The sequence below is a fragment of the Orcinus orca genome, chromosome 19, assembly GCF_937001465.1.
Source record: "Orcinus orca chromosome 19, mOrcOrc1.1, whole genome shotgun sequence".
NCBI classification, from domain to species: Eukaryota; Metazoa; Chordata; class Mammalia; order Artiodactyla; family Delphinidae; genus Orcinus; species Orcinus orca.
In genome coordinates this window covers 4,235,828-4,251,073 of record NC_064577.1, presented here as the reverse complement: position 1 = coordinate 4,251,073, position 15,246 = coordinate 4,235,828, and the positions used below count along the sequence as shown (strand labels likewise).

Sequence of the window (15,246 nt, the reverse complement as noted above, 5' to 3'; positions counted from 1 at the left end):
AGCAGGAAATCCTAGAGAACCACCCATCACCCGTCACCCCACCCAAGGCTGGCTGGCACGGCCTCCCCCTTGGGACCACGCTCTTTGGAGAGTAACTGTTGAGACTGGGCAGAAGACAGAACCGGGTTAAATGGAAGAAGGGCTTCCTGCTTGCGGGAAGGGGAAGAGGGGCGCGTCAGTGATTGACGATGCGGAAGACACGGGGGTTTGGGGAAGATGAGTAACCTTCCACTTAGGCTGCTTCCAGCCTAGAATCAGATTGTCTGGGCTGGGATCCGAAGGCTCAGACACACCCTAGCCCTGTGACCTTGGACAAGCTACTGAACACCCCGCCCCCAGGAAAGTCTCAGTTTCCTTCTCCAGAAAATGGGGGTAATAATAGAACCTCCCTCTCTGGGGGGCAGAGAAGAAACGAAGCACTCAGTGTGTGCCTGGCACATAGCACACACACTGTGAGTGCTGGCCAGGCCTGTGGGCTGTGGCGTGGCTGGCAAAGGTCCCTGACTTGGGTCCACCAAGACCCAGCCCTGAAATGTATGCAAATTTCAGACATGTGAATCTGTGCATTTTCCAGGGAAGCGTGTCCACAGCTTTCAAAAGACTCTCAAAAGGCTAAAACTTCAAAAAACTAAGGGTAAATTAAAGTCAGACTAGCATTCTCTTTGACAAACGCTGGGCCCCGACCAACCGGGTGCTGACGGATGCAGAGGGGCGAGACCAGCAGCGCGGGCGCAGCGGGGGCTGATTGAGAAGGTGGAGTGGACTTGAACAGATGGAAATGAGCGCACAACACAAAGAGGACCAGGCTCGGCTGACACCCAGCGACCCAGGCACCCGTTGAGAGCTTCCCCCAAAGACAGGCACCACCTTCAAAGTCTTGGACAAAGGAACCCTGCCACTGGAACCACTTCCCAAGACCTGCTGCCCCCTTCAGGGTTTTTGCCCTTGTTAATTCATTCCTTTTCCTTTCATCTGTAAATATCTCGGTATATTTTCTCTAAAGAGTAAGGATTCTTTTTTGTTAGCACAGCTGCAATGCTAAAAAATAATTACTGACATTTAATAATTTCAAATTTCAAATACTTAGAAAGCCTCCCAATTTCCAAACAGGAGCTCTCGACCATTTTTGGACCATGGAGCCCTTTGGCAGTCTGGGGAGGTCCCTGATCCCTTTCTAAGAATAACGCTTTTAAATCCATAAAACAGAACATTAGGTTTACAAATGAAATCAATTATATTTAAATATACTTATCAAAGTATTACTTTAAATTGTTATAGAGTACTATAATCTTCTCTATTAAAGCAATATCTCTATCAAACAATATCTAGCAACAGGTCTCATACCTTTGAAGTTGTGACAAGTACAAACTGCTTTTTCAGATAGCCCCACAACTGTCACGTGATATGAAAACAGCTGTGATTTCTACTGGCGACCGAGCCGCACATATTTGCTAAGACGGCTGTGCCTTGTTGCCTCCATCCAAATTGAACAACATACTAAATTTCAGATGAGGTTAATGAAAAAAAAAGAAGGTACAATTCTTTTCCCCTCCAAATTCATGGACCCCCTGAATTCTATCCACAGACCCCAGTTAAAGAACCCTTATGGCTAGAGGGATATGAGGTGTGAAATGAGACCCATAATGACAACAAAACCATTGTTTCTACATCAGTCTTTCTGAAGTTTCCCCCAGAAATGTATCTGGTCCCGGGATCACAATCTGCTAGACTCAGGGGCACGGGCCCTCTCCTGCAGCCCTGAGCTCTGCTAAGTCCTGCTATCTAGAGAGCTCAGCGGCAAGTGGGGACAATTGTTAGAGAGGAAACACTAAGTCAGAACAAAAATAATTCCACTCATTGTACAGTTTTGATGTTTAGTGAAACCTAGACAAAGGCAAACCCAGTGGCATTCCTGCAGCACATGCCCTTCAGGTACCCAGAGCAGACACGGCTAATGGAACGCTCTCTGCTGAGGCTGGCAACTCCGGTTGCCACACAAGAAGTGTACTATGTGCTGTCCTGTTATGGAACCTAGGCCCCTGGGAGCATCTTCAGAGCATAAAGTTAACGAATGTGAAGACACAAGTGCTGCTTTCATTCTACGGGGCTAAGTAGAGGCACTCGTGTCCCACTCTGACCATCTCTCCCAATTGTGACCAGAGGCCAATTCCAAGTTCAGGGCTTCAACTTTCTTTTCCAGGCTCATCTCCTCTCCACCCAACCTGGGTGCTACAGGGATTCCACAAATACCTTCTGTACTTCCCTACTCCCAGGCCTCTGCTCAAACTGTTTTGGCAGGAAATCGTTCCCTCCTCCAGCCACAATGTCCTTGGCCTGGGCAAGACCTCCCGGGCTAATCAGAATCCCTCATCTCCCCTTCCGAGTGCACTGTCTACACCTCTCTGGTAGCGCCTATCACAGAGGGGTTCATGTTCGAGCTTCTGACTGGGTCTCCCCCAATAGATGTGAGCTCCCGGGGCAGTGGACACAGCACAGGCTTCAGAGTTGAACAGAATCTGGGTTCGAATCTAGCTTCTGCCATTTAACAGCTGTGTGACCTCGGGGAAGTGCATTAACATCTCTGAGTCTTGATTCTGTCATCTGTACAACAGCAAGGATGATACCAGCTTGTAGTTGGTTGGGAGGATTGAATTATAGTATGGAAACCACCCCCAAAGACTAGGTTAGTCCCCCATTATTTTACATCAGGGCAGGGACCGTGCCCACCTCATTTGACTGTCCCCACACGCCTATTACCGCATCTGGCACATAACATGTGCTCAAAGATGCCTGAGGAAGGAAGGAGGGAAGAAAACACAGGGGCCTTATCCCCACATTGAAAGGTTTCTCACAGCCAGGGCTTCCTTCCACTCCAAACTGCTCTCAAACCACAGTGCCAGATTGCTGACCAAAGACAAGGCAATAAATAAGTCAATTAACTGTGCAAAGTCGAAACCATTCTTTTCTGCGTGAACCAAAGAGCTCAGGCTGCTGGCGCTAATAGCAGCAGCAAAGAGGGCGGACCGTCACCAGCCCGAGTGTTTCAAGGGCTGCACCCCTAGGAGCCAATTAATAACCCATCCATTCTGCTAAGACTTTGGCCACCACAGGTCAACAGCGAGATCAGCCGACCTGGCCTTGACAATGAGCCAGTATCTGGGGGCTTTATCTCAGCCCCGCCAACGTGTCCCGCCCTTTTCAGCCTCAAGGCCCGCAGCCCTTGGCACTCTACCAGGAAGGCTCATCCCAATGACCTCTCAGCCTCCACAACTCAGCTTAGATATCCATTCCTCCAGGAAGACTTCACCAAGCCCTTCAGCCCTGTTCCTCACAGCCCCAGCCCTTCTCCTCCATCAGATCACTCAGTGCGGTTCTAATATCTTACTTGTCTGCTTCCTTCTTTAGACAGGAAACTCCCTGAAGCCAGGGGCCTGGTCTGTGTTCTTGATCACCTGATCACCACTAGATCCCCAGGGGCCAGCATAGCACCTGGCGTGTGGTCTGCTACTGTAAAACCTTAGCTGAATGAATGGGCAAATGAACACACAATACGTTCTGGGGCCCTGACAGGCACACATGTTATTAAAATGCCAGTGGAAAACAAATGCCATCAGGCAAGTAATGGCTCAGGAGCTCGAGAGTCTCAAAATCCGGGGGGCGTTCCCCCAAAGCAGAGCGAGCGGTTTCTTTTTTTAAAGGCTGTTAGAGATCCCCACTCGGCAGCCCAGAGGGGGCCCATAGGTAGGACCATGCAGAATTTAAAGGGATTCCTCACTGCACGCAGTTGACAACCCATAAGCCTGGCCACCTGTGCGGGGACCAGGAAAGGGGATGAGTCGGGGTGCACTGCGACCCCGACACGGGACTGGTGTACTAGAGATCGTAAAGAAGAAACGACACCTGCGGATTTGGGTTCTGCTTAAGGAGGTGCCCGGCATGCAGCAGCTCCCACCTGAGCAAAAATAAAGCTGCTCTCACTTTTTAGAAAGTTGGTTGCAGTCGCAGAAACACCCAGGGGCTACTTTCCCAGACAAGCCGTAGCAGGGCCTGCTGGCCCAGCACCAGGGGCCTCCATGAGGGTTTTTCATGGGTAGCGTCATTTTCTCTTAACCACAAAACCGCAAGATATAAATTCTTCAGAAAGAAGAGCACCTGGGGGTTTCAGCGATGGGACCAGCAGCAAGTGGGAAAGAGTCATCAGCACCCCGGCCCCAGGCGAGGACCTGGGGTAGAACAAGTCTTCCTCCACCCCTGATACCCTTTTGCTTCATGGGTGTGCATCCCGTCCCCGCCCTGACACTCAGCCTGATTTAAAGAAGGAGCAGAAGAGCATCATGTCAGCCTGCAAACAGTCGGTGGGTATCACCGAGACACGGTACACAGCAGGCGCTCACTGAGTGTCCAAGGCTGAAAGATCTAGGCTCTGGTCCCAGCTCTGACATTTATGGTCAAGGCTCTTGGGGAAATCCCCCCTTAGCTCAGCCTCAATCTCACTATAAAAAGGGTTAACATTTTATGGAAGTTGGGGTCCAAATATATATGAAAGTGCTTGGAACAACACTGACAAAAATACAGGCCCAGAACATTACCCTTGGTTACACCAAGCACATCCAAGACTCAGTGTAGCTCTGAGGAAAAACTCCAGCTCTCGGGACAGAGGGACCTGGCCTCAAAGCTCCCCCCCCCACTCCCTCAGCAGGTGAACACAGATTTAACCTGTCAGCCTCAGTTTCCCCACCTCTAAAATGGGGATGATCCCCTACCAAGGGCTATTGTGAAGACTTACATGAGAAAACATGGATGTAAAATGTTCAGCAAATGCCCAGCACAAGGAAACACGTGCTCAGTGGAAGCCTGGGTGGGTGATGTCCTCGCCCAGCTAAGTCTTCAGGTTCTCTTCCAACCTCCTTGGGTGACAGGGAGAACGCAGGTGAGGTCGTGCCCATTTCACAGATGGGGCTAAAGAAGACCCAGATGCTGGCAATGGCCTTCCGGACAATGCTGGTGATATTCACAGAGCCGGGATGTTTATTTTCAGGTCTAAGGGCCAAGACCCCGCTCCCAGGTTGCCTCCAAGAAACCCGAGCACCCCTTCTCCTTGGAGCGCTCACACCTCCACCATTAGCACCAGATGACGTGGCTGGAGTGGAGCTGCGTCGACTCTGGGGATGCTGCCTGCCCAGACAAGCACCTGCACCCCAGCCTGGCACCCTGATCAACTTCAAATATCCTTTGCCAGCCCAGGCTGTGCTGGCGTGACTCCCAAACAGGCCTCCCAAACGGAGGCTGCCCTGAGCATCCCTTCCATGGAGATGAGGCCAGTCAGACACCCATGAAGAGCAGGCACCAGTCAGATCTCCCGAAGTACATGCCACTGAAAGAGAAAAACTTCCCCGGGAAAAGGAAGCAGCTCCCAGAGCTGTAAGGGCGTCGGAACACGAGAGGCCTTAGGCGACGGCTGTGTGCATGGACGATTTCTCACCCAGGGTTTTGCACCTTTGCAGAAAACACGTCTTTCCAGACAACTGGTTTTGCAAACAAAGTCAGCTGTACCCTAAAACACAGGGCCTGGGAGGGGGAGGTCTCTTCTATGGGTGATCTGTGATCCAGGCTATAGAAGTGACCAGATGCCAAGACGGTTGTCATCCTAACCCCGCTGGCTGCTGCAGGACCCTGAGCAGATCACTGCCTTCTCAGGGTTCCAGGACTTCCCATCTCAAGTGGGGCAGGCGGGTCAGAGGTGACAGATGGTGAAATATAAATGGGCAATGAATCCCAGGCACAGGCGGAGATGGACACCAGACTCCCAGGTACAGCAGCGGGCTCTCTCAATTATGGAAATCGCGTCGACACTTCATTATCAACCCTGGTAGTGATGATAATCTCTTCTATTTATGTAATACCTTATCCCCTTCTCTCCCTGGATTCTCAATGAAAGTTCCAGGAGGTAAGCACTGCGGTACAAGAGTGGTGTCCCAACCTTCACACAACCCCAAAGCTCCTAAGCATATCATTCTTCCCACAAAATAGTTCTGTATAACCAAAAAAGTCACAGATCTTTCCAGACTCTTGATGGGAGAAAAGAACCATCTCGAGATGTGGGTGCTGGGCAACTGGCCTGGCTCACTCACTGGCTGACGGACACCCGCCCACCCAGCCTACAAACAGCGGCAGGCAATTCTGAGTCCAGCCCCAGCACGATAACAAGTGCAGCTTGTCACTCAGGGTCACTCACCAAGAGTCAAACCACACGTGCTAATGAACCCATGAGACTTAAAGGTGTATTTTATTATTCTCATCTTACAGGTGAGGAAACCGAGGCTCTGAGAACTCTGTAACTGTTCTGAATCATGAAGGGACTCAGACCTCAACCCAACGCCCTGTTTCTATATTCCACACCATCTCCCCAAATAACGACTCCCTGGCCCCGTTGCTCATCTAAGCTGTCCTGACCGGCACGAGCAGGATGGCAGTGGGCAGGGTCTGCCTCTCCTGTGGCCCCAAGCCCCAGATCCAGCCACGTCCCGACTGTTCCAGGCAATGAGTCCTCTGATAAAAGCCACAGACTGCCCTACACTCTCCAAAGGTATTCAGCCATCATGGGCCACCACCTCTGGTCCTGTTGTGCAAGTATCCACCCTTTGGGCTACACCCAAGCCCTGGCTCCAAACCAGCTCTGAATTCATTAAAACTAGCCACCATCCTGACCGCTATCAGGGGCTGCCCCTTTCGAGGAGACCCCGGCATGCTTTGCAGAATGAGGAGACGCACCTGGATGGGCCTCCACACGTCCACCCTCTTCCCCTCGGCTCACTCAGCCCTCCAGGCAGCAGGCACAGTTTCTGGGCCAGCTTCCAGCTCACCTACACCTATGGGACCCTGATCCCTTTTCCAGGTGGGCCACACTATATATTCTTTTTTTTTTTTTTTTTTTCTTTGCGGTACGCGGGCCTCTCACTGTTGTGGCCTCTCCCGTTGCGGAGCACAGGCTCCGGACGCGCAGGCTCAGCGGCCATGGCTCACGGGCCCAGCCGCTCCGTGGCATGTGGGATCTTCCCGGACCGGGGCATGAACCCACGTCCCCTGCATCGGCAGGCGGACTCTCAACCACTGCGCCAACAGGGAAGCCCCGCACTATATATTCTTAAGAGGACGTCCACAGCAGTCCTTGCTAGGGCCAGGTCCCTGTCTAACCCATCCCAAACTTCAGGAAGTCGCCAAAGCTCTTGGGACTTACTCCAGCCTTCCCTGTACGGTCCCTGAAGCTGCTGCTCCTTCCCCGGCACCGGCCAGCTCTGCCCAGGCCTCGGGCTGTTCCCCTTACTTCTCTTACCTCCTCCTCAAAGCTGCAGTGAGCTTCTGGGGACCTCCTGCCAAGCCAGCCAGCTAAGCAGTCTGGTCTGGCTGCCACGGCCAACGTGTTGCAAAATGATTTGTGAGGTTGTAAGGAGGCCTCTGGAGGTCAAGACGCAGCTCATGGCTCTCCGCACAGGCCAGGCCAGGCGCTCAGCTCCAAGAGTGTCAGCGGCAGCCCTCGGCCCTGGCACCGCCGAGCCTCGCAGAGGTCTCAAGGGTACCCAGTGGGGCTGCCATTAGTGGGCAAGGGGCAGAGCGAGCGAGCATGCCAGGGGAAGTGGGGCGAGCAGAGGAGAAAGTGACCTCAATTCCCAAGCCGGGTATTTCGCAACCAGCCATCCTTCACGCCCTCTGTCCCGCACCCACTCCCTCCCAGGGAAGCCGCCACACGCGTGCATCTGTGCAGAGACGATCTCCCCGCCCAGCAACCCTGCCCTGACGTTAAAACTCAGAGTCGGGGGACTTCAAACACAAACAAACAAGTCCGCCTCAGACCACAAGTGGAGCCACTCCCACGGAGGCCGGGGCGAGACGGCCACAGCTGGGAACTCGGGGCCTCCTGCCCCCTTCGTCGGCTCCACTGGGGCTACAGACTCTGGAGCCTGACAACCAGCTGCAGATGCGAGCTTCAAACCCAGGCTGAGACAAAACAGGACCAGACGTTGGCCTCACTGGTGGGTGTCAGTACCAGGGGCCGGCACAGCAGTGCGTGCGGGAGACCCTGCCCAGAGGCACTGACGAGTCTGTTGATTTCCTCTGTGCAGTTAGCATTCCCATTAGATAGCATCCCCCGTTCTAATTGCTCTGGGGCTAACTATGGGTAGGCAGGAAAGGAGGGACTGATGTGGCCTAGAAACACTCAGCAGGCTTCTGGGGAAACATGGAGCTTGAGCCCGGCCAGGGTGGACAGCCAAGGACCCGAGTTTCCTCAGCAACACCTGCCATCCCGTCTCATGCTCCACTGAGGTCTTGAGACTCAGCGGGAAAAGTTTTCAAGAGGAAGGCATTCCCCTGACCTAAATATCCTAAGACAGCTCCCACCTGAGAAGCCAAGGGTGGGCCAAACGAATGTGCTCTTCAGAAAGCAACCCTGGCTTTCAAAAGTCAGTAAAGGAACCGTCTCAGGGCTGCCTTTGCAGGTTTGCTTCCTGCCTCAGTTCAACCCTATGAGCCCCCAGTACCCACACGGGTTTTTTAGAACTAGCGGTCCTTAGGGGCTGTGGGGACAAACTGGACTAAATCACTAGAAAGCCAGACACCCGCTCTAAACCCTTAACCGCCCTGGGCCTGAAGCGATGGCACGAGGGAAGGAAGGAGAGCCTCAGTGCGTCATCCACTCATTCAACAAGTCCTTGGGAAAGCTGTGCCCGTCGCCTGGCAACGAGAGGCGCTGTGACGTGGCCATAAGCAACCTAGCGCATAAGCTTGAGGAACTCACACGAGTGGGGGTGACAGATGTGTCCACAGAGAGATCTGACCGGACCGAGGGAGGTAACGAAGGGGAGCAAGCATGCCCACCCTCTAAGCATCCCTGATGGTCCCAACGCTCGGTGTGTCTGCTGGGAAACCGGGGGGAGAGCAGGTGTCAGGAGCCACAGGGGTGGTGTCCCCACAAACTAGACCCTTAATCGACACAGCCTTTGTCCCAGTTCAAACACTCCACGTGCCTGTCTGAAGTTGAGCAGCCCACAGAGCATGGCTTCGCTCTCAACCCCTCAATTATAAGACGTAAGCCCGGAGGATTCCTGACACCGCACACCGTAGGGGGCCTGGGTGTGAATTATCAAGCAGAGGCCTGGAGAAAAGGCAGGGGCTGCACCTAAAGACAAAGGTAGGTTTCTGCCATGGGCCTACTCCCTTACCTACCCTGAAGACCTGGCGCCTGGAAGCCACTAGGAGGGAGGGATGGGGGAAGGTGAGACACTTCAAACTCTGATCTGAAAGCACCTGCGATGAGTAGGAGGTCGTGCCATATACTGGGCAGATAGGCCTTCTTTTCCAGGAACATGACTGGTTGCCTAGCAACTGAGACCATCACGGAAAAGGATAGAGGACTACGCAGCGGGTAAGGGGCAAGGACAGGTGAGCTCCTCGAATACCAGGGGTGGACTAATGTGATGGCGAACTCCCCTGGCATGATGGGTGCTGCATTAGGTGCTGCTCATTACCTAGCTGATATCCATGCCCACTCTGTTTGGGGCAGCACTGTGCCCGGTGATGAACTGGTCTGAGTCAGCGGTTCTCAACCCTCACTTTAAATCCATGTAATCGACCTAGGATGGGGTCCCAGCACGGCTCTTGTGATGATCTGGGCCCCACTTCCAGCTTCCTTTGAAATTAGCTATGTGTGACAGTTCTGGTCAATGAGACACGAGGGCGTGTCTGCTGGAAATGCTGCGGAAGTGTTTGCTTTCCTCACAAGTGGGACGGTCTCCGGGGCTTCCCATAGCCCCGCTTCCTGCTTTGAAGATTAGAATTGCCAAAAGTTATCCAGAGAACCACACAGACACCACTGTTCAGCTGATAAACACATGAGCCACCTTACTCCAAACTTCTCATAGTAGGAGAGACATAAGGGCCTGTTTGTGGAAGTCACATCTTCTGTTACTTGCCACCGAAAGCAGTCCTTCCTGCTAACGTTTATTAAGGCTGCACTGTCTCAAACCTCCTTCTAAACTTTCTAAGGCTTCCTGTCTGCTTCCAGAAAATCTACAAAAAGAAAAAGAAGGTATCTTGCCATTCTTCTTGGGACCATGTGCCATCCAAAAGCATTCCTTCTAAAGTCTTTCCAGGGCTTCCCTGGTGGTGCAGTGGTTAAGAAGCCGCTTGCCAACGCAGGGGACACGGGTTCGAGCCCTGCTCCGGGAAGATCCCACATGCCGTGGAGCAACTAAGCCTGTGCGCCACAACTACTGAGCCTGCGCTCTAGAGCCTGCAAGCCACAACTACTGAAGCCCGTGTGCCACAACTACTGAAGCCCGCGCACCTAGAGCCCGTGCTCTGCAACAAGAGAAGCCACCCAGTGAGAAGCCCACACACCGCAAAGAAGAGCAGCCCCCACTCGCTGCAACTAGAGAAAAGCCCGCACGCAACAACAAAGACCTAACGCAGCCAAAAATAAAAATAAATTAATAAATTTATAAAATTACAAAAAAAAAGTCTTTCCAAATTTTAAAGAGCAGCTACATTTTTATGAAGTCCAATTTATCCATTTTTTTTCTTTTTTGGTTTGTACTTTTTACTTCCTAGCTAAAAAATCCTTGCCAAGCCCACTTTCACAAAGATGTTCCTCTATGTTCTAGAAGTTTTATCCCTTCTTTGTTTTGGTTTAGGCCTATGAACGACTTTGAGGTAATTTTTGTATTCCAGGACCATTTTCACCACAACTGTCTACCGGTGTTTTTAATTGGATATTCCTATGTGCGAGGCACTGTGCCATGCACCTCATGGGTCCTGTCTCATCTAATAGCCACATTAATCCTCTGTTACTATTAACCTCATTTTACAAATGAGAAAACTGAGGCTTAGACAGTTACATTGAAAAAGGAACCTAGTGTACTATACCCCCAGATGTGATACCTTATAGTACCTTCACATCCATTACACAGGACCCGAAGTAACGATGGACAGTTAACCTGACGGGAGAGGCAGAGAGATGAGGAATCCTTGTTCTAGTCACCTGTCTGATGTAGTGGATGCTGAGTGCCTGGGAATACAACCCCCAGATGCACCCCTCGCCCCTAGAAGATACAAGACGATCCAGATTCCAGGGGTGCACACAGTGGGGGTGGGGTGAAGCAGGATGTGCAGCGTCTTGCATTTGTAGAGAAAAAGAATGGCTGGAGGAGCCCTGCTCCTGGCAGGGCGTGGTGAGAGCTGTTCCTCCCCGTTTGACAGGCACAGGATCACTTGAGGCCAGGAGGCAAGTGCAGACCACCACAGTGGATTAAAGATGGCCAAGAAGTTCCTGTTCCTCCCCTCTAAGATCTGTGTCCCCTCCCCTTGAATCTGGGCAGGACTGTGGTGCTTTGACGGACAGAACAGAGGACGGGTCTCCTGCAGCCCTGACCACTCTGATGGAGAGACCCTGTGGAGAGGCTGGAGAGGCCCCAAGCCCGCATGGAGAGGGAGGGTGTGCCGACGGAGCCCAGCCAACCTCACCAAGGTCCGGATGTGCGGGCGGGGCTTCCTCGGGCCCTCCAGACCAGGACAGCCACTGGGTGCTGCCACAGAAGTTTGTGGGATCCCAAGGGGACTGGGTCTGTGGGGTGGGGCAGCATCAAAGACGAAATAATCCTTGAGATGAGTTCAACAGGTCAGGGTGAGCATGGGGTGTGGCACACGGACAGAGGGTAAGGGGCAGGAATGGCACCCAGGTGGGGGACATAGCATGAGCAAGGGCCAGAGTCACAAGAGAACCTTGTAAAGAAACGGATCTGGGCTTCCCTGGTGGCGCAGTGGTTGAGAGTCTGTCTGCCGATGCAGGGGACGCGGGTTCGTGCCCCGGTCCGGGAGGATCCCACATGCCGTGGAGCGGCTGGGCCCGTGAGCCATGGCCGCTGAGCCTGCGCGTCCGGAGCCTGTGCTCCGCAACGGGAGAGGCCACAACAGTGAGAGGCCCGCGTACTGCAAAAAAAAAAAAAAAAAAAAAAAAAAACGGATCTATATAGCAAGTAGCTAGAGACTGGAGGGGATGGGGAAGGGTGGGAGGGCAAAGTCAACCAGGGGGCAGGGCCAGCTTATGCAGGTCCCAGAAGATTCTGGAAGGTCCTGGAAGGCCACACTAAGGCATCTGCAATCAATCTTGCAGGCGTGGGGAGGAATGCAAAGGAAGAAATGTAGTCAGATTTGGATTTTTGAATGATCATTCTGGAAACCATGTAGAGGACAGATTGAAGTGGGTGTGGAGAAACCAGAGACAGGAAAGTCAATTAAGGAGCCAATGCAATTCAGCAAATGAGAACAAAAGGTAATTTAGTCAGTGGCAGTGTGGGTGGAAAGGAAGGAGCAGATTCTAGAGATGTTTTATTAGCATTTTTACTATAAAGACAAGACTTCCCTGCTGGCTTGTCGGGGGAATTTCTGGCATACCAGCACCCTGGAATGCAGGAAGCCGGAGAGCTGAGTTTCTCCAGCAAATGAGTCAACGTGTGTTTAACTTAGTAGAACTCGGTGCTTCATGGGGGAGGGGCCAGCTACCTGTCAGAAGCCTTCGGGCCGAAGGTCCGACTTGGAAAAGGCACCTCAGTCCAGGTGTCTCCCGGCTTGAGCTCTGCCCCTTCCCCACCTCCCAGGCAGAGGGGTGCCCTGCACCTGACAGGAGCAAAAGTCACTGCCCCAGCTGCTCCAGCTCCAGCTCCTCCCAAAGCCCCCAGAAGGGGGTCAGATAGAAAGAGGCAGCGCTTGCCAGAGCGGCCAGGCCCTGGAGGAGCTTGTCCGGCCAGCCCCCTCCGGCCCGCATGCAGAGCAGGAAGCTGCCACCCCTTAAAGGAGAGCAGGCCCAGATGTTCCTGCAAGAGAAAGAGCGAGTTCTCCCCTATCTTCCTTGGAAAGACCATGGGGATGGAGAGTCAGATAGACTGAAGTTCAAATCTCACCCCCACCTGCTACCAGCTAAGGGACTGTGGGCCACTGACAATATCTCTGAGCCTTTATTTCCTCTATTGTAAATGAGGGGGAAGATTGGCCTCCAAAGATCACTGTCAAGACAAAACGATAAGACATACTCAGCAGCTGGCCTGCCGCAGGCACCCCGCCAATATCTGTTCCCATCTCCTTTCTCTGGGGCCTTAATCGTGGGTAAGGCCGTGGCTTTAACGGCTGACAGGGAGCCCGGGACAGGGGGTTGGGGGAGACCTCAAAAAGCGAGTGTCCAAAGGCAGGGGTCGATTACTGATCTGCTGACGTGTCTGCAGGCTTCCCACGGAACAGGGCTAAGAACCGACTGTAGAAACCAACAGCTCTGAACAAGAGGGCAGGTCAGCACTACCCCCGCTTTGACAATCCATTCTGTACTATCAAGGCCTGAGCAACACCTCTGACACTGAATTACCAAGCTGAGTTTCAGGTGAGACCAGGATGCCCCGCCAGTGACATGACTGCCCGTTCTAGCTTGAAGGGCACCGAGGAGATGACATGGTAGCTTATGGGTACTTGTGCGGATGCCTCACACCTGGTCACGGCACGTCACAGTTTACAGACATCATCCCACCCAACCCTCCCCACAGACCCATGAGGACCATCCTCATCTCCATTTACAGAGATGAGAAACCAAGGCTCAGGGGTGAAGTGACATGCCTCAGGCCACAGGATGTTTACTGTAAGGCACCAGCTTCACACCCAGGCTTTTCCAGTCCAATTGTCAGTGCTCTCACCCCTCCCCCAGCCCCCCAGAGGGGACAAAACTGTTTTAAGTTAATAGATTAAAACCAAGCACTCCTGAAACACTGCGTCCCACTGGGGCCACTCCTAGCTGGGACCCCTCAGATGCCTCTCAGGAAAGGAAGGCTGGGAGGCGCTTGGCGAGGGCATTCACGCCTCTTTGCACCAGGGACCTGCCAAGGCCATTCGACTACCCACAGCCTTCTCTGTTATAAAATCTTCCCAGCACTCTTCTTAAGAGACCATTTTATCTGGGCAGAGGAAGATAAGGAAATGTGGGGTTTAGATGACATAAGAAAGAAATCAGACCTAGAACCCGGGAATGGAATTGCAGTGGGGTTGAGGTGACGGCAGCTCTGGGACTACCCTCTCCAGCACACAAAGGCCCAAAGATATAGGATCTCTGCCCCTAAGCCCAGAGCAGTCCTCTCAGCTGTAACTGGGCTGACATCACCCACACTACCATTGGTGGAGAGTGAGAAAGGGCTCAGATAGCAGAACATCACTGTTGAGCTATCCCAGGAATGCCGGCCAGAGGCGGTAGGGAGAGGGATGGTCAGACCTGGGTTCAAATCCCAGGTCTATTGCTGTCCAGTTGCCTTAAGTTACTCAGCCATTCTATGCTTTAGTTTCCTTATCTGTAAAATGGGGGAATAACAGTACTACCTTCATGGGTGGGAGATGTAAAGTGCTTAGCACGAGGCCTGGTAGATTGTTAATACTCATGGTCAGCCATTTTTATCACAAAATGTATCTTGTTATCTTTGAAAATAGTTAAATTCTGACTTGTTGATTCCTTTAAGATTCTTGCTCCTGTTTCCGAGTGAGTCCATTTACATGGCAAATCCCAAGCTACACTCATGTGTTCCCCAAAAAGGGGCAAATGCAGACAAGGTCAGGTGAGGCTGGAACACGCTCACCCCAGAGGCTGAGCAGGTAACACACAAGCGGGCCCATGTGACAGGAACCCCAGTGAGCAGACTAAGCAGCAGAGTGAAGCAAACCAGGACAACGATTAAGATGCAACCTGCGGAAGCAAGCCCGGGAGGACCTGGAAGGGGCAGGCATGGCAGCCACCAGGCTTGGCACACGGGCTGTCACGGGAGCTGTCCTCCAGGCCAGGGGCAGGGGTGACACCGATCAAAGACACACACACATGCATACCTGCCACCCTGGACAAGCTATGGCTGAACAAAGAGGGGCCCCGTTTCAAAATAAACAGAGCAGGTGGGCTGCCAACCGCCCAAGAAATCAACTGACCACAACTTATTGAAGAAATCAGATAATAATAGCTAACACTGACGAAGTGTTTATCACGTGCCAGGGATTGCTTTAAGGGCTTTACACATACATTAAGCTACTTAATCCTCATAAAAAAATTGGTGAGATATAGGATGGATGAACAACAAGGTCCTACTGCAGAGCACAGGGAACTATATTCAATATCCTGTGATAAACCAGAATGGAAAAGAATATGAAAAAGAGTATATATATGTACGTAACTGAATC

At 52.4% G+C, this 15,246-nt stretch overlaps 1 protein-coding gene across 2 annotated transcripts in view; it reads right to left on the bottom strand.

Moving 5' to 3' along the window:
• Positions 1-15,246, bottom strand: part of KSR1 (kinase suppressor of ras 1) — a 150,798-nt gene that overhangs the window by 66,308 nt on the left and 69,244 nt on the right. The window lies entirely within an intron of this gene.